The sequence below is a fragment of the Elephantulus edwardii genome, unplaced genomic scaffold (assembly GCF_000299155.1).
Source record: "Elephantulus edwardii isolate Elephantulus edwardi_28Jun2011 unplaced genomic scaffold, EleEdw1.0 scaffold00219, whole genome shotgun sequence".
Classification (NCBI taxonomy): domain Eukaryota; kingdom Metazoa; phylum Chordata; class Mammalia; order Macroscelidea; family Macroscelididae; genus Elephantulus; species Elephantulus edwardii.
This window is the reverse complement of record NW_006399969.1, coordinates 3,896,934-3,922,153: the sequence shown is the minus strand read 5'-3', so window position 1 is coordinate 3,922,153 and position 25,220 is coordinate 3,896,934. Positions and strand designations below refer to the sequence as shown.

At 40.8% G+C, this 25,220-nt stretch overlaps 1 protein-coding gene and 1 pseudogene across 2 annotated transcripts in view; one reads left to right on the top strand and one right to left on the bottom strand.

The window, feature by feature from the left end:
* The window catches only part of PLD5 (phospholipase D family, member 5), a 702,213-nt gene that overhangs the window by 440,693 nt on the left and 236,300 nt on the right, over positions 1-25,220 (bottom strand). The gene's annotated exons all lie outside the window — the stretch shown is intronic.
* Positions 19,362-19,817, top strand: LOC102866965 (annotated as a pseudogene).

Genomic DNA, 25,220 nt, shown 5'->3' with positions numbered 1-25,220 from the left:
TCCAGATTTGTTGGCACAATTTGGTGAACACATCCAGGGCAGCATCTGTTAGCTGAAATACTTCAATTGGTATACCATCTATTCCTGGAGCCTTATATTTTGTGATTTCCTTCAAAGCAGCTTGAACTTCTTCCTTCATCACCATAGGCTCTTGCTCATATGTTATTTCATTAAATTCTTATGTATCTGCCAATTCCTTTTGATACAATGACTCAGTATATTCCTTCCATCTTCTTTTAATACTTCCTGGATAATATAATATTCTGCCTAAAGCATCCTTGATTATAGCAACTCGAGGTTTGAATTTGTTCTTCAGTTTCTTGAGTTTAAGAAATGCTGAACGAGTTCGGAATAGGAGCCTGGAAGCCGCGGGGGGGCGGAAGTCAGCCCAGACAATAGAGAAGCGACTCGCGCCAAAAGCTTCTGTCACACTACAGGTACAGAGACAAAATCAGTCGGGAGATGCTTAGGGGACATGGAGAGCACGCCGCTGGGCAGAACGGAAAATATGTGTGTGTACACACACAAATATAGAGTTCCTCTCATATCTTCCTTGATTTTGCTTCTCTGGAGAAACCAGCTTCAGACAACTATCAAGAGGTAGACTAAGCAATGGCTGCAACATCACAGAGACTCTGAAGATCTTGGCAGGATTTTGTTTCTTTGCACATGGGGCTTTGAGTCAACAGTAGCTCCACAGCATCTAACAGCATCATATTTATGTGAAAGCTCAAGTAGCAAGTTTGAAGACTGGATGCCTTTGAATTGTGGTGATGGTGAAGAGTCCTGAATACCAAGGACTGCCAGCAGAATGAACTAATTAATCTTGGAAGATGTACAGCTGGAATGGTCCTTGGAAGCGAGGATTGCAAGATTTCATGTTGTATCTTACTCCCTTTGGACATACTGTCAGAAGGAACCAGTGTGTGGAGAAGGGCATCATTCTCTGTAAGGCAGACTCAACAAAAAAGATCAAGATCCTCTGTGAGGATCTATTGGATTTAAGCAACCCCATGAAGATGGTGCAGGGTTTAGTGGAGTTTCATTCATTCATTTGGCAGAGTTGTATCTAAGATCCTTATGACTCAAATGATGACTAACAACAGCATTCCTAATGACTTTAACAGGTCCTGGGGAATATTCAATAAACATAAGTTAAAGATAGAAATATATCAGGTTGGAGAAATACTCTCAAGTCAAGGGAATTTTTTTTAATAGAAAAATTTCCCAAGTTCCATATTGAATCACATGTTCTACTCTAATATCCTACTTCTGTTCTTCTCCACTATTTTCTTTTTTCAATGAAAGAGACTTTATTGAGGACCCAGGGCCATGGGACTCAGAAGAAGGTCACCTACAAGAGGCAAGGGAGCGAGTGAAGAGGGGGCTCTTATTTTACCTTCTTGAGGTGCAGGTTGTTGGTATGCCCACACTTCTTGCAGCAACTGACAGCACGGGGATGCGGGCGAGCATAACACTTGCAGCAGATCATCTTGTCGCAGTTGCACTTCTGGGCGAGCTGGCACAAGGAAGGCTCCATTAAACCACCAACCCAGATGCAGCACCAGATGCAGGGTGGACTCTTCCTGGATGTTGTAGTCTGAGAGTATAAGGCCACCTCTAGCTTTTTCCCTCCTTGTCTTGGATTTTGTCCTTGACATTTTTGATTATGTCACTGGGCTCAACCTCAAGAATGAAGATCTTCCCAGTCAGGGTTTTCACAAAGATCTGCATTTCTGCATCTGCTGTTCGGCCACCTCATTGAAGAGAAAGAGAGCGACCTCTTCTCCAGTACTTTGAAGATCTCCCTGTGGTAAATGCTGCTAAGAAACAGACTGAGAATTTTCAAGTTCATTCATGCTGTAAGAATGGTACAAAACACAGTTCAGGCTCTGAGGTCAATCAATTATGTCTGTGACAGGATAAACTGTGAAGTATAGTCTATGTAAGCGAAGGAATAAATGGAACAAATATATTTCTTTTCAGTGTTACAGCTGCCTTAATAGAAACAGAACAATACAAACAAGACATAGTTGTATTCAAATCATCCCTACACTGACCTTCACTGCATTAATCAAAGGTGTTTATATTTCAATTTCTTATGCATTGCAAAAAAAGATGGAAAAATAGAGTTCTGGAAAATTTATTATAGATGTCAAAGCAACACCATATAATACAAAAAATTTAAATGTGGAGAGCTCTGGTGGCCTAGTGGCAAGAAGCTGCAACTACAATCCCAGAGGTGCATGGTTCGAATCCACCAGATGCTCTGCCGGGGAAGGAGGGGCAATCTCCTCCTGTACCAGTCAGATCTGATTTGACGGTACACGCACACAAAAATAATAAAATAAAATAAAAATTAAGTGTAAAAATTGAACAAGTCCTATGATTTCCTATTTATACAGTATTTACTAATTTGCTGAAATGCTTAATAAGGGTCAAATGGTATAATGGCAGCACTAGAAATCCAAGGCGATACTCATGCCACCAAAGATGTCACACATCCTTTTAGCCACTGCAGCTGGTACTTTAGTTATTTTTCTCACTTCATATCATGTCTTCTAACAACATGATAGGATGTGGTTGTGAACTTTATTACAAAAAGTTAAGAATATACAGGACTGGGATTTGTTAGTACATGTTATTTCATCAGCCCTTTAAAAATATATGGCCGAAAGCAAACCACATAATTATTCATAGCACTGGTGCTCCCAATTCACATGTTAGGTATTCGAGTTTCATTTTATCAGCCAGCTTTTTATGTAAAGCATAGAAGTTTCAAACCACTTCAAGGGGTGTTTTTATGACCAAAGGAGTAAGTTTCATTACAAAGTGACATTTGCTTAAGGAGACCCAGATCCAGAAATAAGACTGTTTCAGGGTCTGTTACAAAACTCTTCAGCAGCCTTCTTGCTTCAAGTGTCCTCCACAGCTACAGAAGGATCTTTTAGCACTTTTACTGCAGTTGCAGACTCTTGTACTGAGCACTTATGTGAAGTCAGGAAATACTGCAAATGGCTTACTTTGCATTACCTTATTACTGTACAATCTTTACCAAGTGGATACCTTCTAAGGATGAGAAGATTGAGATTACAACAAAGACAGTATTAGCATATATGTAGTTTGGCTCCAAAATCCTTGTTGTCAGCCAATATTTCCTGCTAGGAATAGTTTCTTGTGACAAGTGCAAGAATAGAATAGTACTTTAATTCTTACAGCTAGCGACTACACAGGCAGACTACAAAATTCTGAAGTTAGTGTTCAAAATTCCGAACAGTTAAGTGGTCAGTTAGTAACTGAGGTTGGCAGTTCAAATATATACAGACACACCTTAGAAGAGAAGCCTGATAATTTAATTCTGAAAGATCAGAAAACCCTCAGACAGTTCTACTCTGACACACATCAAGTCTCCATGGCCAGGAATCAGCTCAACAACTGGCGTTGGTAGTCATATGCCACTTAACTATTTGTTGTTTTTGCTGTTTTGTATTGTTGAGTAGGAACCAAATCATAGCTGAGCCTGCAGTGGGGTCTCAGAGGCAGTAAATCACATGGGAGGAGATTACCCATCTTTCAGCTGGTGGATTCGAATGTCATGTCTGCAAGCTGGCAACACAACTCCTTACCACTAGGCCACCAAAACTCAACTACTTACTTTAGATAATAAAACATCTTCAGGCATACATATATGAAAAGTACTTCCTCTCAAATTCCATTTCTGCACTCACTTCTCATGGTGCAATGCTGTTGTCTGTAGGTGCCGTGGAGTGACCATGATAGCAACCCCCCCGTACCATCCTCACCATCGCTGGTATGCTCAAGCCATTGTTAACAGTTCCTGTGTCAATCCATCTTGGGGAGGGTCTTCCTCTTCTTCTGACCTTCTACCTTTCCAAGAATGAAGACTGAAAGTTCCCCTGAGACAATGTTCAAAGTAAGTAACACAAAGCTTACCATCCTTGCCTCTAAAGAGCACCTTGGTTGCACTTTCGCTAAGACAGACTTATTTGCGCATTTGACAGTACATGGTATATTCAGTTCTCTTCTCCAAATGAGCAATTCAAAGGCTTCAATTTTTCTTTGACTATCTTTCTTCATTGTCCAACTATCAGGTTGTTGTTGCTGTTAGGTGCTGCTGAGCCAAGTACAACACATAGCGGCCCTATGAACAACAGAGCTAAGCTTTGGCCTGTCCTGTGCCATCCTTGTTATCTCTGACACACTTGAGCCCACTGCTGCAGTAACTATGTCAATCCGCCTCACTGACTGTCTTCTTCTCTTTTGCTGACAAAGCATGATGTCCCTTTCCAAGGAATGGCCTACTCTAGCAACATGCCCAAAGTATGTGAGACAAAGTTTTGTTATTCTTTCTCCAAGGATCACTCTGGTAGAACTTCTCCCAAGACATTCAGATGCACAGGAACTAATTAAAAATACCATGGCTTGGATCAGGTGCACCTTAGTCTTTAAAAGGACATCCTTGCTTTTTAGAACTTTGGAAAAATCCTTGACTACAGATTTTCTCAGTGCACATATCTTTTGATTTCCTGACTGCTGGCATCATGGGTGTTGACTCTGGATCTAAGTAAAATGGAATCACTGACAACTTCAATCTTTCCTCCATCAGTTGGTGGCTGAGTACATTAACCATTTACAACACCCAGGGACCCCTTAGTCTCACATGACCATCAAACATGTGAAAAGTTCCTAGTCTTGTAGTACTTTAACAGAAAAGCACATGCCAATTTTGCATCTTTTAATTTCTCCATAGCTATTCTAATATATAAAGGATGTTTCAAATTACTTTTTTTTTAACTATTTTTTTTTAACATCTTATTGTGGCTTAGGTTAAAGTTTGAGAAACAAATTTTTTTTGGTTCACTGTTGTCATTGTTATGTGCTGTTGAGTGGGAACTGACCCATAGCTGACTCTCCAGTAGATTTTCAGAGGCTGTAAATCGCACGGCAGGAGATTGACCATTCTTCAGCAGAATGGCTGGTGGATTTGAACAGCATTCCTTGGGGATTAGGTAAGAAGCGCAGTTTTTCACCCCTAGGCCACCCAGAGGTCTCTCCTGTGCATATAGAGATTTATTTCTACAAGTTCTATAGGAGTTTTCCTTACGACGTTGGTTGCAATTTCCTTATACACCAATATTCTCTCCTTTAGGTTGGTTGTTTCTATTTTTCCTGCCTCCTGACTTTTACATTTGGACACAAGCTACCCTTTTGGTATCGCATATCTGACTGGCTGCTCTCCCTTTAGGTATTGCATCTCTGACTGTTCTGAGGAGCACAATCTTGTGGAGTGATTCACTTTCTATTCACTTTCTAGCCCTGTCACTCAGCTGTAAAGTGGCCCCCAAGAGTGGGTTCAATTCTAAGACCGAAGAGTCTCTAAGGACCATAGTCTCAGGGATTCTTCTAGTTTCTATCACATCAGTAAGTCTGATCCTTTTTATGAGTTTGAATTTTATTCTCCAGTTCCCTTTTACTCTGTTGGGGACCTTCTGTTGTGACCCAAATCAGAGCAGTTGGCTGTGGCAGCCAAGCACTGTCTAGTTGTTCTGTTCTCTGCCTTTGGGAGGGGTGTTTCCCATGGCCCTTCCATCCTTTGGATCAATGTTTCTTGATCTTTCATCCCTCTTCTTTGATCTGGATGAAACAGGTTTAGATACACATGTGAACTGAACAGGTACTGGGTGGCATATGAATGTACAACCACATGATTATATGAGTTTGGCAGTGGGTATTTCTATACACATATTTGTACAGGCTGCAAATACAACTATGTATATTTAGAATACTCAAGAGGCAATTTCAGGAAAACTTGTGAGCCACAACTAAACACCTGGAAAGAATTAGTGACCTGGCTTGGCAGGGGACAGGGACCATAGACTCAAGGGACATCGAGGTCAACTGGCTTAACATAGTCCATAAAGACAATGTTCTACATCCTAATTTGGTGAGCACCATCAGGAGTCTTAAAAGCTAGTCAGCAGTCATCTAAGAGACAACACTGTTTATTTCTTTCCCAGAACAAAGGATTAGATACAATGTCACATTGAAGGCTAAGGTGCACCTGATTCATGCAATGATTTTCTCTATGAACTTGCTACACATCTGAAAGTTGGACAAGACTGAGGATGATAGAAGAATCAAGGCCTATGAGTTGTAGTGTTGTAGAACAATACGGAATAAATCATGGACTTCCAAGAGTATTCTCTTCTACAGGTGTAGAATAAAGTGAAACCAGGGTGCTTCTTGGATGCAAGGATTGTGAAACTTTGTCTCGAATACTTCAGGCATGTTGTCAGGAGGGGCCCATCCTTGGAAAAGTACATCATGCATGAAAAGCTGAAGGGTCAGGGAAAGAGAGAAAATCCTAAACAAGATGGACTGACATAGTGACCGCAAAAATGGGATCAGGTGAGCTCATGAGGATGGCACAGGACATGGCAGAGTCCAGAGCCGCTGTTCACTGGGTCATTATGAGTTGTAGCCAGCTCAATAAGACCTAACAACTTGCTGTCGAGTTGCCTGCAAGCCATAGAGACCCTATGTACAGTACCTCTGAACCCTGTCCTGTCCTGAGCTAGTCTCACTAATTCTGACACACCAGCCTCCATCACCCTACTCACTGTTTCAATCCATCTCATCCAGGGTCTTCTTCTCCTACGCTGTCCCTCTACCCTGCCAAGCATGATGTCTTTCTCCAAATACCAGTCTCTCCTCGCCACGTGCCCAAAGTATTTGAGATGGAGCTTCAAAATCCTAGCCTCCAAGGGAAAAGTTGGTTTCATTCTTTCCAAAACAGATCTGTTTTCTTGGTAGTCCATGGTATGTTCAAAACTCTTCTCCAGCACCACAACTCAAAGGCACTGATTCTTCTTCTGGCCATCCTTAGTCATTGTCCAGCTCTTGGATGCATAGCAAGTGACTGAGAAGACCATGGCCTGGATTAGGCACACCTTAATCTCTAGAATGATATCATTGCTTTTCAGCACTCTGGAGAGGTCCCTGACAGCAGATTTTCCCAGTACAATTTGTCTATTGATCTCCTGACTGCTGGTGTTAAGAGTGTTGACTGTGGATCTGAGGAAGCTGTAATTGTTAACAACCTCAATCTCTTCTCCATCTATCATGGTGCTGCCAATTGACCCAGTGGTGAGAATCTTTGTCTTCAACATTAGTGCAAGATATTACTAACATCTTAAATGTTAATGAATAAAGAAAGAATCAATATTCCAGGATGCAGGTTGGATGTAGAGCTATTACAAATGTCTTCACAGTTTGGGAATAAGGTTAACAGAGAAAATCCTATGAGATATAGGTCTTGAATTGCAGATAACACTGGAGTTCAGGGGGCCGATCCAATCTTGTCATCACAATTAGTGTTTCTGCTCTGAGGGAGGGTGTGCCACACAGCACTCCCTTTCCATTTACTAAGGCGGGTCACAGCTCACATCTGACCATGGGGTGTGGATGTTTACAGAGCAGAAAGGGGAGACAGAGGAACATTAATAAGCCTAAGGTACAACAGATGGCAGCCTCCACATCATATGGAGAAGGCAATGGTGTGAGGAATGTTTCAGAGATAAAGTTCTAATTATCTTATATAATTGCAACTTTCCTTGAAAGACAGCTTGTCTGTACGTGTTTGTTATTGATGAAGATCATGGGTTTTTTTGTAAATTCAAATATACTTTGTACTAAGCCACTAGACCATCAGAGGTCCTTGAAGAAGTTCAAATACAAATAAAAGATAAAAACAAAGATGAATCTGATGAAAGGATGAAAAATCCTTGTGAAATACTAATATTTTCTTCAATTGTATGTTTTAAAAGTTTAGTTTTGGGGGATCTAAAGTTTTCCTAATATAGGGCATACCTTGCTTTTAAAGGCACAGTAAAATCCAACTGAAGGTGAAGAAGGCAATATAATTTACGTTTTAAAACACTTGACAATCTTATCTTCAAATCAAGTTCTAATTAAGGCTAGATCTGGAACGTCCTTATTTTTCAGCCTACTTCCTGAATATTCTTATGAACCGTCTGCCCTTTTCTGCCAGACTCACTCAGATTCCCTACGTGCAGCACTAGCCATGCCCCAGAAAAACGGAAAGCACTAAATATGCATGAACTGCTCCCGACACACTGTACCACGTGGAGCAGTGACGAGGGGGCAGCACCCAGAACATCTGCTGCAAAGCTAACCACCAAGTGCACAGCAAGAAGCTCATCCCATCCTCACAAAGCTGCCTCCCACACTGCTCTGGCATCCCAGTTCCTCTCTGGGATCGGGAACAAGAAATGTAACTCAAGACACCAGGCATCTGTATTCAAAAAGAATATTAAAATATGGATAACTTAGTGAAATAAAAAGTACCTTTTATATCACTAGTAGGATTTTACATTTCATTACACACACACACGCACACACACACACACACACACGGATATGGCATAAAATAGCTATTTCATGCAGTACATGTATGTTAAGAAGCCCTGGTGACACAGTGGTTGAGCTTGGAGGCTAACTTAAAGATCCGCTGTCTGAGTGCACTAGCAACTCACAGAAGAAACATGTGGCAGTCCACTTCCACACACATTATAGCTTTGGAAACACTATCAGTTATTCCAGTTTGTCCTCCTGGGTTTCTATGAGTTGGAATTGACTTGACAGTGATGGCATGTACATGGATGTGTATCTAAGTATAGGTGTGTAAAGCACCCTGGTGGTTGGCTGGTTAAGTGCTCAGCAGCTAATCAAAGACACCATTCTGTAGGAAAAACCACTGCATTCTGCTCCTATAAAGATCACAGCCTTGGAAACCCTAGCAAACAATTCTATCCTCTCTTTCAGGGTCAGTATGAGTTTTAAAGGAACAGTTCCAAAGAGCTAGCTGTAGATAACCTGAGGGCAACCTGCAGCGGCATCCATGGTATTACTGTGAGTGAGAATACACTTGCGAGCAACTAAACTGCCTATTTGTGGTTGCAAGGAGCTCAAATCTACAAGCTGCTCTACAAGAGAAAGATGGTCACCTCCTCCTCTGTGATATACAGCACCCAAACCCCACAGGAGTGGCAGCTACGAGTTGGTTCAGATTTTAGAGGAAAGAGTTGCTTTTGTGTGAATTAATAGTGGTAGCAGCTTCTGTGCACTTCACTAGATAATAGTAGAATTAATTTAGAAAAATAAATTTCATCAAGCTGCATTCAACTCTTGCTTTAAAAAAAATGCAGGAAAACAATAGAGCCTGGACAGCTAGACAGCTAGCTAGTATCCACAAGTAAGATTAAGGACAATGTTGACTATAGAAAAATGTAAAAAAATTGCTCTAGCTTCTGCCTTCCTGGACTAAGTACCACTATGGACAAAGGGGAGGAAAACATCATGATGAGGTATTAGGAAGTCAGAATAAAAACTTGTATTTCAAAAAACAGTAAGATTATCTGTGAAATGCTAAAGTATGGTACAGTGGCAACAATTCAAATCTAAGGACAGACAGTAAACACAAATGTTATCAGAGAAAGCAAGAGTTAAGTAGGTGTCCTAGAGGACAGGCAGCTAGGGTGCTCCTTGGAGGCAAAGATGATGAAACTTCATTTTACTTCCTCTGGGTGTGTTGTTTAAAGGAGGCAGTCCTTAGAAAGGACATCATGCTTGGTCAGTGAAGGAGAGGAAGATTCAACAAGATCTACTGACACAGTGACTACAGTAATGGGTTCAAGTGTGCCAGAGACGATGAGGATGGGACAGGACAAAACATCAGATCCCTTGTGCACAGAGTTGCTAGAAGTGACAGTTGATTCAACAGTACTTACCAACCACCACCATCACCTAGAGGAGGTGAGAATTGTGCTGAGCTTGAAGAAGAGACAGAGTATGTGCAAATAAGCAAGGGTAGAGTTGAAAATAGGAGAATCACATCTGGTAGAATAGGATAATAAGGCAAAAAAGACAAGAGTGAGTAGACAGATGTATCTAAATCACTGCAATGCTTTAAAGAACAGAGGACTTTGAGAACAAAGCTTACTTAACCTAAGCCCTGGTATTTTCAGTATCTTCAGTGGTAAGGAGTTACACTGCCAACCCACAGGCAAAAGTTCAAATTCACCAGTGGCTCCATGGGATTAAGATGAGAATCTCCTCTTACGCTGTTTACTGCCTCTAAAAACCTGCTGGAGGATCAGTTATGGGACGATTCCAACTCAATAGCACATAATAACACTCCAAGGACTGGTCTTTCCTGGCCATGGACCCAAAGTATGTGAGACAGAGCTTCAAAATCCTAGCTTCCAAGGAGAAACTTGATTTTACCCTCTCCAACACAGACCTATTTGTTTTCTTGGCAGTCCATGGTATGTTCAAGACTCTTCTCCAGCACCACAATTCAAAAGCATAAGTACTTCTCCTGTCATCCTTAGTCATTATCCAACTCTCTAATGCATAGCAAATATTTGGGAAGACCATGGCCTGAATTAGGTGCACCTTAGTCTCTAGACTGACATCATTGCTTTTCACTACTCTGGAGAGGTCCTTGACAGCAGATTTTCCCAATACAACTAATCTTTTGATTTCCTGACTCCTGGTGTTAAGAATGTAGATGGTGGAGTCGAGAAAGCTGTAATTGTTAACAACCTCAATCCCTTCTCCATCTATCATGGTGCTGCCAATTTGCCCAGTGGTGAGAATCTTTGTCTTCTTGATGTTGAGCTTCAATCCATATTGAAGACTACAGCAAATGCTTCAGATCTTCCGTTTCAGCAAGTAAGGTTGTGTCATTTGCATATAATAGGTTATTGAAGAGTTTTCCTCCAATCTTGATGGCACATTCCTCCTCATAAAGTCCTGCTTCCCAAAGAATCTGTTGTGCATAGAGATTGAAAAGGTATAGAGACAGGATGCATCCCTGACTCACTCCTTTCCTAATTTTAAACCATGCAGTGTTTCCCTGCTCTGTTCTGAGGACTGTTAACTGGTCCAAGTATAGGTTTCACATAAGCACCATCAAGTGTTCTAGGATTCCTATTTTCCTGGATTAACTAAGCTTCCCACACTCCTTTTCCATAGCCTTAAAGACAAGATATTCAGATGATTCCAGCTCTTTATCTATCATGGATTAAAAGTGTCATTTCCAAAAGTTTCTGGGCTATTTCCTTCAGCCACTTCAAATTTAATGTGCACAAACTGTGCATTATCTCTCTTTCTGCTTCTCTAAAGCATATTCCATTTTTTTTGCTCACTCCTGGATAACAATGAAAATTGTCCTTGACACTTGTCTCCTTGACACTGTAGATACACTAGCGGGACAAATCCTGTCTATTTCACCTCAGAAATCCTTCTCATATCACATCCACTCTGCCAAATGGTCCACATTGCTATTACCTTCATGTATTATATTATTTTTTTATTCTACTAATGTAGAGATTATAATTGTGGTTTTTCAAAGAACTGAAGAATAAGCTTTCTGTTTCATGATGTTTGCATAGTAGTTCACAGACATCTTTTCAGTCTCTCAAATTTGGGAGGGATGAGAAGTTTTCCAAAAGTTTAAAATAACCAAGTGTGATACAAATATATTACACTTGAAATTTAGGAAATGCAATAGAAACAATAACAACAAGATAACTAGAGTAGCATAACTTATGTAGGGAGTTCTGGTGACCTAGTTGTAAGAGGTATGCTGCCAATCCAAAGGTATCTGGTTTGAATCCACCATCTGCTGTGTGGGAGAAAAGCAAGCACTCTCCTCTTGTGTGATTTACTGCCTCTACAAATCTGCTGACAGGTCAGCTATGGGTTGGTTCTGACTCACTGACACATAATAACATTGTTGTTGTTGTTGTTGTTATGTGCCGTCGAGTCATTTGCGACTCGTAGCAACCCTACGCACAACAGCCCCAAACCCTGCTCTATCCTGCGCCAACCGCACTGCCTCTGACACACCCATCCCTATTACCCCAGTCACTGAATCAATCCATCTCATAGAGGGTCTTCCCCTCCTGCGCTGTCCCTCCACCCTCCCAGGCATGATGTCCCTCTCCAAGGACCCGTTCCTCCTGGCAGTAGCTTATGTAAAATTATTTTTAGATGGTTGGTGCAGAGACTCGTTACCTGGTAATCAAACATATTTCATCTTCTAGGGAACATGGTTAGACTACTGCATTTCACCCTTCTATGCATGTAATTGTCATCATGTGACTAGGTTAATGAAGTGCTAGCAAATTAATGAACACTCCTACCAAACAGGGTCTAGTGATTCGGTGGTGAGGCGTTGCACTGCAAACCAAAAGGTATGCAGTTCAAATCCACCAATTGTTTCAGACAAGAAGGATGTGCAATTTCCTCCTAAGCTTCTGAATCAGCTCCAACTAAATGGTACACAACAACCACAGACTATCAAAGAGCACTATCATCTGTATGTCTTTCTCTGTCCTTTCACCAAAAGAAGGCCTCTTGTCTTCTACAGAGAATACCATTCTCATGTGCATGCACTGAGAAATCTTTTTAAAGGACCAGTCTGCAATGACTGACCATGTGCTATGACATCATGCTCAGTACAGAGAAAAGGAAAAAAATACAATGACAGCAATGGACAACATGGAATCCTTCTAGTTCATCTCACTATTGTTAATCCAGTAAGTCTTAAACTCTCAGAAATTTTACAAAATAAAAGCACAGTTATACCATATGGGAGAACTAATTGCTTCCCTTCTTAATGAACATATTCTTAGGTTACTGCACAGTATTTTGAGCAGACTGGTGATTAACTAACGACACTTTCATCTTGCCTACTAGAACCAAAGCAAAGCAGAGAGTCTGACAGACAATTCTTTCAGTTCGCATACATCATGGCTGGATGTATGCTGAAAGGAGAACTGTATTTCCCCCCATTATTTCCTCCATCCTAATGAACAGATGAGATTAAAAGGCTTTGTTCATGGTTCTTGGCAAACCGCAAGTCTAAATAGCACAAACATGAGCTGTGTAGATGACAGGAAAGAAATATGTGATCATACTGAATCAGGATGAAGTTCCATAGGGATTTCTCTGTAGCTAGAATGCTTAAAGTTTTGTCTGAAGAAAAAAAATCAGAAACTTTCAAATATTCCTCTATGCCATTTTTTCCCCTGGGAGCTTCCTGTCTGCATTTTTAAGCAAGTACACCAAATTCTAACAGACTGGGAGCGTGGGGTACCACCAAATGTTGGCCCAAGAAAGAACTATTTTAGTGTCTTTGATACAGTAAGCAGTAAAATTAATGTACTTCGTTAAAATCTGGTGGATGACAGAAACTAAAGCCAAATTTCTTATTTTTCCTTCAAATGTCTTGGTGTGTGCACTAATTGAAGAGTCTCACAGTTTCATTCTACATAAGGAAATATTTACTCTCTAGCTAGAAATAATAGTTCCACTTCTCTTCCAATGTTTATTGCAAAACAAAAATTCTTTTACTAAATAAAAAAATGTTTATATGTGATGTCAAATCAGAACTCATGTATAACTGACCCTCCAGTGGGCCTTCAGTGGCTGTAAACGACATGGGAGAAGACTGTCCCTCCTTGTCACACGTAGCACCTGCCCTTGGGTTGGCAGTGCAGCTCTTTACCCGCTAGACCACCAGAGCTCCCTTGACAAGGTGGAGAAGTGCCAATGATCAAAGGTCGGTAAAAGAACTAAAGACTTCAACTTAAATTTAGAAGTTTTTTAAATTACTTAACCAGACAGGTCTCTGTGCAAAATGCTGAAGTGTATTTAAAATTCTGAAGTATATCACAATTAATGTGGCTCTTAGCTGCAGATTATCCATCAAAGGTCATATGGAACCAAATCAGATGGTTCTATGCTCAAAATTTCCTCTCTGACATTTTCCTGGCTATTATAGTTCCATTGGAAAAAAAAATCTTGTAGGGAAAAACCTTCAAATGTACTCATTTTATTATTAGAGATAAGAAGGAGTAGGAAGGGAAAAAGGAATTATGACAATAAAAATTTACTCTGGTAAGAATCCCAATGGAAGAAGGAGTGGCATCCACTTCCAAAATAGCTTGCCTCTAGAAACCCTATGAACCTGGAGAGAGGGTGAAAGGCACCCAAGCGTCGAGGACTCTCCTTCATAGGGTCACTATGAGTCGCCTGCGACTCGACAGCACTTAACAACAACAACAACAACAACAACAAGAATCCCAATGGAACGGAGCTTAAAGTCTTAGTTGCTGGCTGAAAGGTCATTGGGCAGTTTGAACCATAAACCAAGCTGCTCCAGGCGAGTAAGATGTTGTTGGCAGCTGTCATCAAGTCAACTGTGGCCTTGTCCTATCCTGCACCCTCTTCATGATCTTGATCATGCGTACGCCTTTTGCTTCAGTAGCTGTATAGATACATCCATTGAGGATTTTTTATCTCTCTGGCTCTTGACCTTCCTTAAGTGAGATAAAATTTCACCATCTGTGCCTCCAGGGAGCACTATGGTTGCAGTTCCTTCAGGAAAGATATTTTTTGTTCTTTAGGAAGTCTATGAGATAGTCAATACTCCTTGTCAATACCACAATTCAAAAATATTATCTTTTCTTTCATCCTTCTTCATTGGCCAACTTTCAGATGCATAGGAAGCAACTGAAAATGCCATGGCTTGGATCAGGCACATCTTAGTCTTTAAACTGACATCTTTGTCCTTTTTAACTTTGGAGAGGTCCTGGATAGCAAATTTCCCCAAAGCAGAAGAAGTCTAAATTGCACTGACAGCATCAGCAAAAACCAAAACAAGGCCCCAGCAACTGATGGTGTAACAATTGAGGTTTTTCAGGAAACAGATGCTATGCTGAATATGCTCACCAGTCTCTGCCAATAAATATAGAAGACAGCTAGCTACCTTGCCACCTGACAGGAAGAGATCCATATTTGTTCCCATTCCTAAGAAAAGGTGACCCAACAGAGTGTGGAAATGATTGAATAAGAGGAGGTGGTTGATTACCATAAACATCACAGACTTAGAACCCTATAGAGTGCCCTACTCTGTCCTATCAGGTCCCTCTAGTGGAATCAGCACAACAACAATGAGTTTGGGCTTATTATTAAAATAAAAACATGTGTGTTGAGTTGAATCCAACTCATAGTGATGGCATGCAAAGTGAAACATTTTTCAGAAACATATATTCAGGCTTTTCTTCCAAGGCTCTCTCAGTAGATTTGACCCATCAACCTTTGCTTTAGCAGCCAAAGAGATTCAAAAACTCCTACCTTAATGTAAAAGGCAGAAAAAGTATGAGAAAGGAAAATACAGAAGTGTCTATTAATTTAGAATGATCCATTATGAGTGGTGGACAGAAAGACTCTAGGAAAGGTTCTCAGCTGTTTGTGTCTCAGGGCAGGCAGCTACTGCCTCTGAGAGATGTGGTCTCACCAGGTTAGATGACATTTCACAGTCTCTTCACACTTAATGAAGCCATGGGTCTATGAACAGCAAGCTTTAGTTCAAAGGTAACTGACCATGAAAAAGTCATCTGATGAGAAGTAGTATTAAAATGTCACAAACAATATTAAGACAGAAAGTTGATCTTGAGAAAGTTCAGAGAGCACTCCAAGCCAAATAGCATTTCCCTTGATGTGGAATCAAGTTCTAAGTCGGCCAAAAGCAGTTTAACTCAGTTAGGCAGAAAATGTTGCATTTGACATGGAGGCAAACACAATCTTTCTGGAAATAATTGAACCCACAGGAAAGCAAACCAGTAGCCCAAATTTAACTAAAAGAAAACAAAAACGCTAAACTACTGAGTGGACTCCAACGCACAGAGATCTTACAGGACAGACAGAAAACAAAAGTGTGCACATGTGCACATCCTTTCTGTATTTGTCAACAGGCTTCCAACAACCAGCCCAAGAATTACTTCAAGAATTCTTGTTGCTTTTATAAATTATTTTTTAACGATAACTACAGCAGCATTTAAATATCTGCCTTGTTTCTCTATTCAAGAATCACTGCTTTGAATGCTTTAAATAGCTATGAGAATTTGATCATAAAATAAAAATTCAAATCCATAGATCACAAGATTTATCTACTCTAATTCTCCACTAATCAAATAACATGTAAAAAAAGCAATTACAATTAAAAATGTATCTGATATACTGGAAATATTTCTCCTATGGCAAATTAAAAAGAAATTTTAAGTCATTTTTCAACCAACTCATTCCTCATCCCAACTTCTCTAATACATCTAATACAAAGACACAAAAACCTGTAGATTTTCCAGTAATCTATAAATGGCTACATAGGCAGACAGGCAAGATGAACAAATAAGGGAAGAGGGAAGGGACTAAACCTATTGCATATGTAGGTTTGGCAGACGATATTTTTACATTCGTATTTGTATGTGCTGTAAATACATCCATGTATATGGCATAAGCTTTGTTATGCTGACAATACAACCTTGTTTTCTGAAAGTGAGGAACACTTGAAGCATCTGTTGCAGAAGATCAAAGACTACAGCCTTCAATATGGATTGCATCCTAACATAAAAAACAAACAAACAAACAAAACCCCACAAAACAACAAATTTTCACCACTGGACCTTTAGGTAACATAGTCATAGATGGAGAATAGATTAAAACTGTGAACAACTTCATCTTATGCAGATCAATACACTTGAAAAACAATACTATCTTTGAGAGATCAGGAGTCACATTCCATTGTGAAAGTCTGCAGTTAGGGTTCTCTCCAAATGACTAAAAAAGCAATGATGTTAGTTTGAGGACTCAGGTACACCTAGTTCAGGACATGGTTTTTCAATCACTTGTTATGCTACTGAGAACTTGATAATGAAAAAGGATAACAGAAGGACTGATGCCTTTTAACTGTGGTATTCGAGGATGGTACTGAATATCCAACAGACTGACAAAAGAACAAACAGACATGTTTTGGAGAAGGTGTAGCTAGAGTGTTCCTTGGAGGCAAAGATGATAAAACTCTGAATCACATACTTAGTGCATGGTCCTAGGAAAGGCTTTTTATAGGAGAGAAACATCACGCTTGGAAAGGTAGAGTGATGGTGAAAGAGAGGAAGACCCTCAACCAGGTGGACTGACACAGTGATTGCAGCAATGGGCTCAAGTATGTCAGAAATGATGAGGATGGTGTAGCATAGGACAGGATTCAGAGCTGCTGTTCATAGGGTCACCATGAGTCATATTCAACTTGACGGCACCTGGTAACAACAATAACTATGACAAAGCAACAGGAATCCTCCTCTATGTAAGTTTCTTAATCAAAACCAAGCACCTGAGGGAATGAGTGGTTGTCCTAGGGCCTTGGGACCATAGTCTTGGGGGACATTTAGGTCAAGTGACTACCACAGTCCACAAAGACAATGTTTTATATCCTACTTTGGTGAGTAACAAACAGGATCTTAAGTTTATCAATAACTACTTATCCTTCCCTTTGTGGAATAAACAAGAGGGAAGAAAAGTTTCTTTTAAAACTACTAGTCAAAAGGTCTAATGGACCACTTGAACCTTGACCTCCAGGACTCTGGCACCAGAAGGACCGGATGGTGCCAGGTAACACTACAGCCCATTCTAAAGGATAATATGGTCAAGGGTTCTAGACAGAGGAGGAGAAAAATATGGGACAAAACTCAAAAAACATAAGCACAGCCAGTTTGAAGGAGACTGGTGAGACTCCGAGCTTATGACCCTTTGTCAATCTTCAAACCAAGGACAAACCTCACCCCTGTGGCTCATCTACAGACAGACCTAGAAGGTGATCAGTAACACCAGTGAGGAGCCCACTGCTTAGAAGTACCAATTATACATGACCCAGAGCAGAACAGGTGCAGAGAGCAAGCTCAAGATGTGGGACAAGCTAGGACAGAAGGATGAATGGAGAGGGGAACCACAGGGAGGAAGCTGGGAGAGCACATTTCCATCGTGGGTATTACAATTCATGTATAAATGGTTAAACAGAAATTATTTCTTTTCCTGTAAACTATTAAAATGCAATAAAAAGATTAAAAAAGTGTATTTTCCAAATGTTTCCTAAAATAAAAAAAATTAAGTGTAAAACAAAATGTGTTGTATTCCACTTTCTAGTTTGATGATTAGAGCTCTAGAGGCCTCGTGGGTAAAGTGTTGCATTGCTAACCCAAAGGCACAAAGTTCAAGTCAATCAGCTGGTCTAGAAGAGGAAAACAGACAGTGCCCTGCTGTGACATACAGTCTCTGAAAATCCACTGGAAGGTCAGCTATGAATCAGTTCTGACTTAGTAGTGCACAACAGTTTGACTATTTAGAGCATTAACTATACCTCAGTGCAAATTGCACAGACATTATTTTAGTGCCGTCTCTGACAGTATATGATCAAAGTTGTTGCTACTGTCGTTGTGTGGTGTTGAACTGGAGCTGACACATAGCTGACCCTATAGCAGGTTTTACCACCTAGAGACTCCAAGAATCTCCCAGCAACCAGGAATCTACAACAACCACCAGAGCCCATGGTGTCCTACAAATCTCCCTCATGGATCCGAGGTCTCATATATGGCATCTCCCAAAGAACCACAAACCATCCATGTTCTTAACCTTGACTCTTAGTTCCTACTCCTAGTGGCTGTTTTGTCTGTGTAGACTATTAAGGTGTCATGCCTGAAATTGTGTAAGACACAAATCACTATTTAATTTCTTCTAGTCCCTCTTCATTAAATCTGGTTCTGACTCTCGTCTTGGGTACATCAGTTGCGGTGGCAGCCATCCAAGATAGATGTCTAGTTTCTTTACTCTGTCTTGAGTTCGTTAATAAATTCACCAGAATTTTGATCTATTCAGTTGCTGGGTCTGGAACTCTGAGATTGGCCGAACCCAGCAGCACCCTGCCCATCTTGCCACCTCCACAGCATCTCCATGGGCCCTCCCAATATGGAGCCCCTATGCCTTTCCCCATCTCTTGCCCTCCCTAGAACAAGCACTTCTTCTGGCTCTGCCTTCTGTCACTGAAACCAACCTAAACCTCCTATTCAGGTTCTGAGTATTTCAAAAAGTCTCTCAAAAACAAAGTATTTATTTAAAACTTGCTACATAACACAATTATTGGTTAACTCAAAGATTTAGGAAAGGAAAAAAGGATAAAACAAAAGTTTTTAGGTTCAGCTTGACTCCATGTGTGTCAGAACATATGGTTTTAAATGGGTGATTATTTTGGAAGTAGATCAACAGGCCTTTCTACCAGGGTGCTTCGGGTTAAACTCAAACCTTCAACCTTTTGTTGGTTAAGGTACGCTTAACTGTGTTACCAGGGTCTTCTCAGGTTAGAAGAACAAAGATAGGCCATTATTGCAGGAAAAGGTCCCGATACCTGAGTGCTCAAGATGTGTGGCTACACCGAGGACCAGACTGCAGAATTTAAGGAGGCCTTCCAGCTGTTTGACCGAACAGGTGATGGAAAGATCCTGTACAGCCAGTGTGGAGATGTAATAAGAGCCCTGGGCCAGAATCCCAACAACGCTGAGGTGCTCAAGGTCCTGGGAAACCCCAAGAGTGATGGCATGAATGTGAAGGTCCTGGATTTTGAGCACTTCCTGCCCATGCTGCAGACTTTGGCCAAGAACAGGGACCAGGGCACCTATGAGGACTATGTTGAAAGCCTTCGGGTTTTTGACAAGGAAGGGAATAGCACTGTCATGGGTGCTGAAATCCAGCATGTCCTTGTCACTCTGGGTAAGATGATGACAGAGGAAGAAGCAGAGATGCTGGTGGCAGGGCATGAGGACAGCAGTGGTTGTATCAACTATGAAGAGCTCGTCCGAATGGTGCTGACTGGCTGAGGGCAGCCCTTCCTGTGTCCCCAGAGCCCTGTGCCTTCTCCTGTGTGAGACTCTACGTAGCCCTGAGAGCCGCCTAGGCTGTCACAGCTCCTTTTCCATCTTGTAGCTCTCAGATAACACTTGACAGTAGCATTCACCAAATAAACTTGCTGTCTATGCCCAGAAAAAAAAAGAAGAAGAAGAAGAATAAAGACATTCATTAAAGATTTAGGTAGGTAAATCTCAAAGTGGAAGAGACTTCTTTGTATATCTTAGTTCCAGGGAATGAAGACAAAAGGTGCCGTATGAAAATGACATCTTTTATGCAAGCTCTTCATACGTCATTTCATTTGGACTTCACAAATGTAATATGCATGAGTGTTTGTATCTGTCCACAATCCAGCACAACCCAGTCATTTCTCACTCATGGTTTACCCACAAGTTGTCTTCTGCTTTCTCACTCAACTCTCATTGCCACTGAGTTGAAACCCAGAGGCTGTGGCAGGATAAGAGGAAGGAAATGAGATGGAAAACACTGGCATTACAAAGAATAAGTCTGAGAGGCAAACCACTGATTCCTACTAAAAAAAGGAAAAAGTTTTCTATTACATAGGTCAATGCCATAATGGCAAGTGTCAGTTTAGGAAATATTTCTTCTGAAGTACAAGTTCACCCTATGAGGGCTGTGCCACCTCTCAGCATGCATTACCTGGAGTGAGTCTTTAGTTACCTGTCAGGTAAAGCTTACACTTATGATCACTGATAGATTGCTGAGAAAGGGGTGCATGAAGGTTGTATTCATTCTCCCTATCTAATCAATCTGTGTGCTGAACAAATTATTCAAGAGACTGAGTTATATGAGGAAAAATGTGACACTAGAATTGGAGTAAAACTCATCAACAGCCTATGACATGCAGATGACACAACCTTGCTTGCTGAAAGTGAAGAGGACTTGAAGGATTGTAGCCTTCAATATGGATTACATTTTAACATCAGTAAAATAAAAGCCCTTACCACTAGGACAATAGGCAACATCATGATAGGCAGAGAAAAGATTGAAATTGTCACAATTTCATCTATAATCAACACCCTTAGTACCAGCAGTGAAGAAGTCAAAAGACACATCACATTGGGAAAAATCTGTCAGAGATCTCTCCAAAGTACTAAAAAGAAGTGATGTCCGTTTATAGACTAAGGTGCACCTGATCCAAGCCATGGTCTTCTCAATTTCTTGCTATGCATCAAAAAGTTGGACAGTGACTAAGGATTACAGAAGTGATATCTTTGTGTTGTGGTATTGGAGAAGAGCACTATCTCATGGACTGGCAAGAGAGCAAATAAGTCTATCCTGGAGAAAGTGAAATCAGGATGCTCATTGATAGCAAGGAGATTGAAACTCTATCTCAAATACTGTGGGCATGTTGATAGAAGGGGCCTGTCTCTGGAGAGCGACATCATACTTAGAAAGGTGCAGGGTCAGCATAAGAGAGAAAGACCCCTCGACACAATGAGTGTAATAATGGGCTCAGGTATATTGGAGATGGTAAGGACGGTATACGATAGGGTTAGCTTCAGAATCATTGTTCATAGAGTTGCTATGAATCAATGTCAACCTAACAACAACAACAAAAGATGGATAGGTTAATGTATAACACAGAAGCCTATGAAATTCCATATTTTTCCAAGACAAGCCCAAGAAAGTTACATTCACCCAAAGACCTAGAATGCCTAGAGAGCTTCAGGAAGCAACACAGGGTGAGCACACCAGGGGATCACTAGAGAAAGAAAGAGCTGAGAAACTCCACCTTCCCGGTAACTTTGCTTCATCTGCCCCCATGATTTTCATGCTGCAGAAGAACCCACCAGAAAATCACAGGGAAAAAGGCCAAACAAACAGAAGGTCAACTTGAACAAGAAAATGTGTCTATATAACAGGACTGAGATAAAGCTGGCACTGTCCAGATTGAACATTACACTCTAAATGCTGCCAATTTGATGTTGTGCCCATTTCATCCCTGTGTCAAAGTTTCCGCAGCAGATGGCAAGGAGCAAACTGGCCCCAAAACGTCAATCCTTTTTTTCTTATAATAAAGAGAAGTTATCCCCAAAGCCTCAAAACAGCAAAGGACAACAAAGAAGCTACATGAAGAGCAAGCAATGTCTGCTTTAATTCCCCACAAAGTGCAATTTATGCTCAAGATGGGATGCTATGTAAAATTGCTTCAATGAGTCTATTGATTGGTTGTTTTTTGAGATGGTGTTATACATATATTATTCGTGTGTGTATACACACACACACGTATATACTTACAGTAAAAATTCACTCACTGTCTTTCTCATTAGCGACAGAGTTCTTCCTTTCAGAAGCTAATTCTTACCCATTCTTGTTCCTTCAGTTATTCGCATTCAATCCTATAGCAGAAATTTCTATCTTTGTGTTATTCTCTCTTTACACACACATACCAATCTAAGCATATTGCTAGGCACCTTACTTTTCTGTATGTCATATCTTAAGTATATTATTCTATATTGATTCTTTCATTCAACAAATATTTGCAAAACATTGCTCTAGATACTTGACCCAGAAGCAAGCGAACCAATGTACTTGCTCTAAAGGAGTTTAAATTGGTTATTATTGTTTCAGGTGTAATGGAATTGAGACACCGTGCAGTCCCACGCCATCCTGACAATCGGAGTCGGGCTTGGTCCACTGCTAGAGGCATTATAATAATCATGTGCCCTCTTTTACTGACCCTCGACTTAACCTAGCATGATGGCCTTCTCCAGAAACTGATTCCTCCTGATAATATGCCAAATTCATGAGACAAAGTATCACAATTGTCACTGCTAAGGAGCATTCTTATAATGTCTAATACATAAGTGCCCAATAAGTATATACTACATCAAAAAGAGCTTTTGTGGCTTAGTGGTAAGGAATTGCACTGCCAATGCAAAGATAGACAGTTCAAATGCACTAGATGCTCTTCAGGAGAAAGATAGGCAATTTCCTCCTTGTGATTTACAGCCTCTGAAAATTCAATTAAGGTCAACCGGGTGGGATCTGACTCAACAGCACACAACAATAACTTATCAATTAGTAAGGAGTTGCACTATGAGTGCTAACAGTTCAAATCCACCAACTGTTTCACAGGAGAAAGACGGACAATCTCCTCATGCTTCTAAAAACCCACTGGAGGGTCAGCTGTGAGTCGTGACAGTTCCAACGTGACGGTGCACAACATTATGTCAAATGGTAATATTTCTGTTTCACTGTGATTTGAGTGAAAGTTTATAAAGTATATTGTATTTTTAAATAAATCATTCATGCATATTTTGTTCCATAACATCACTTATAACACATACAATGTATGGTCATCCATTTACTCCATATGGTCAGTTTCTTCTCCCATCTTAATATATGTTCATTGTCTATTAATTTATTTTCCAGTCTTCCTTTCCCTTATCCTCCCCAGTAATCAGACTAGATTGATTCTGTCTGTAAACATTTCTCTAGCTTTTAGAACAGCTGTCTTATACAGAATTTGTCCTTTTGTAACTGGCTGATATTAATCAGCACAATGTCCTCTAGGCTTATAGAATATGAGTAAGGTGATAGCTAAATGATGGTGGGCAAGAAACACTGCTTTATATGATGACATTTTAGTGGAACCCGCAGGTGAGGAGCAGGCCACGCGGAGATCTGAAGAAGGTGAGACAGAGAGAGAGCACAAGGAAAGGTACTGGGAAGAGGGTGTGATTATCATCATGGAAGGACAGCAAGGAAGTCACCGTGGCTGGAGCAGAGTAAGCAAAAGAGAGAGTGACAGGAAATGAGATCAGAGAAAGAGGAGGTGGACCCCTTATAGGCCATGGTCAAAATGCTGGCTTTTACTCTGAAAAAAAGTATGGGAGAGAGAAGGAAAAGTATGAGAGAATCTCAAGCAGAGGAAGGAACCAAATGATTGGCATTTCAGAGTGATCATTCTGACTGTTATGCTTTTAAAAAAAAGTACAGGAAGCAGGCTAGAATTAAGAAGACCGTGACAATAATCCAAGCAAAAGATGGTACTGGCACAAGGGTAGTAACAGTAGAAATGGTGATGGCTGTCTCATTGGAAGGAGCTCTGATGGCACAGTGCATTGCAGGGGAGGTTACTAATTGGAAAGCTGTTAGCAAGCTGCGGTTACGTGCCACCAAAACCAAAACAAAACAAAAATGGGCTGTCTCTCCCTGTAATGACTTACAGCCTTGGAAATCCAGCATAGTAGTTATTGTGTACCACAGAGTTGGGATTCACCCCAACTGACCCTGCAGCAGGTTTTCAGAGGCAGTAAATGGCAAGAGAAGAGACTACCCATCTTTCTCCAAAGGAGTACCTAATGTATTCAAACCTAGTACTTTTGCATTGGCAGTACAATTTTTAACCATTAAGACACCAAAGCTGCCTAGAAAACCCCATCAAGGGTCAATAAGAGTCAGAATCAACTCAGCAGCAGTAGATGTTTGGTTTGAGGTCTGACTATAAGTATGTTCTCACTATTGAGCTGTCAGGAGATATTCAAAGAATGGGTAAATGGAGAAACCAGAGATGATTTAGAGATTTCAGCCTGAAGTGCAACACATATGGACTGATAAGGAAAGGCTGTGAAATAAGGCTGTGGAAGAAAGATGATTTGGGACTTGGTAGGTTTGATATGCCTGTAAGACCCCCAAGTGAAAAATGCCAAGTTGGTGATTGGCTACACAAGTAATCTAGAGGAAAGGTAGAGGCAAGAGATACCAAGGTGAAAGGTACACCTTCTGAGCATAATAATCTTTTAGCATATTTACTTGAATATGCACAAGAAATATTTTTATACTGAATTAAATGAAGATAACTACTTTGTGAAAATGTCTGAAAACATAATGTTTTATTCTCCTTTCTATTCATGACATAGAGAGCTCCAGTGGCTTAGTGGCAAAGAGTGGAATTGCCAACACAAAGACACTTGGTTCTAATCTACTAGCTGCTTTCCAGGAAAGATGAGCAATATCATCCCATGCAATTTACCTCCTCTGAAAATCTGCTGAAGGGGCAACAATGAATTGACTCTGGCTCTGATGCATAATAACAGCAATGACAACTCTTAGCATGGGAAATAAGAGGTCAAAGTTACTTGGAAAAATAGTCTTCCGACACCCCTACAACTCTGACCCACGACCCCCATCTTCAGGTATCGCATTGCTCCCCCTGACCCGGCTCAAGACCCCCCCAAGAGCTCTGACCAGACTCAGCTCGTGACCCCCCACCCCCCGCTGCCAGCTCTGAACTTTGGGACTGGCCAAGGTGCCGTGCGCAGACGCAGTGGATGGTGGGAGTGGACCTGAAGTGGGACACACCCCCGCAGCTCTGACCCACGACCCCCATCTTCAGGTATCGCATT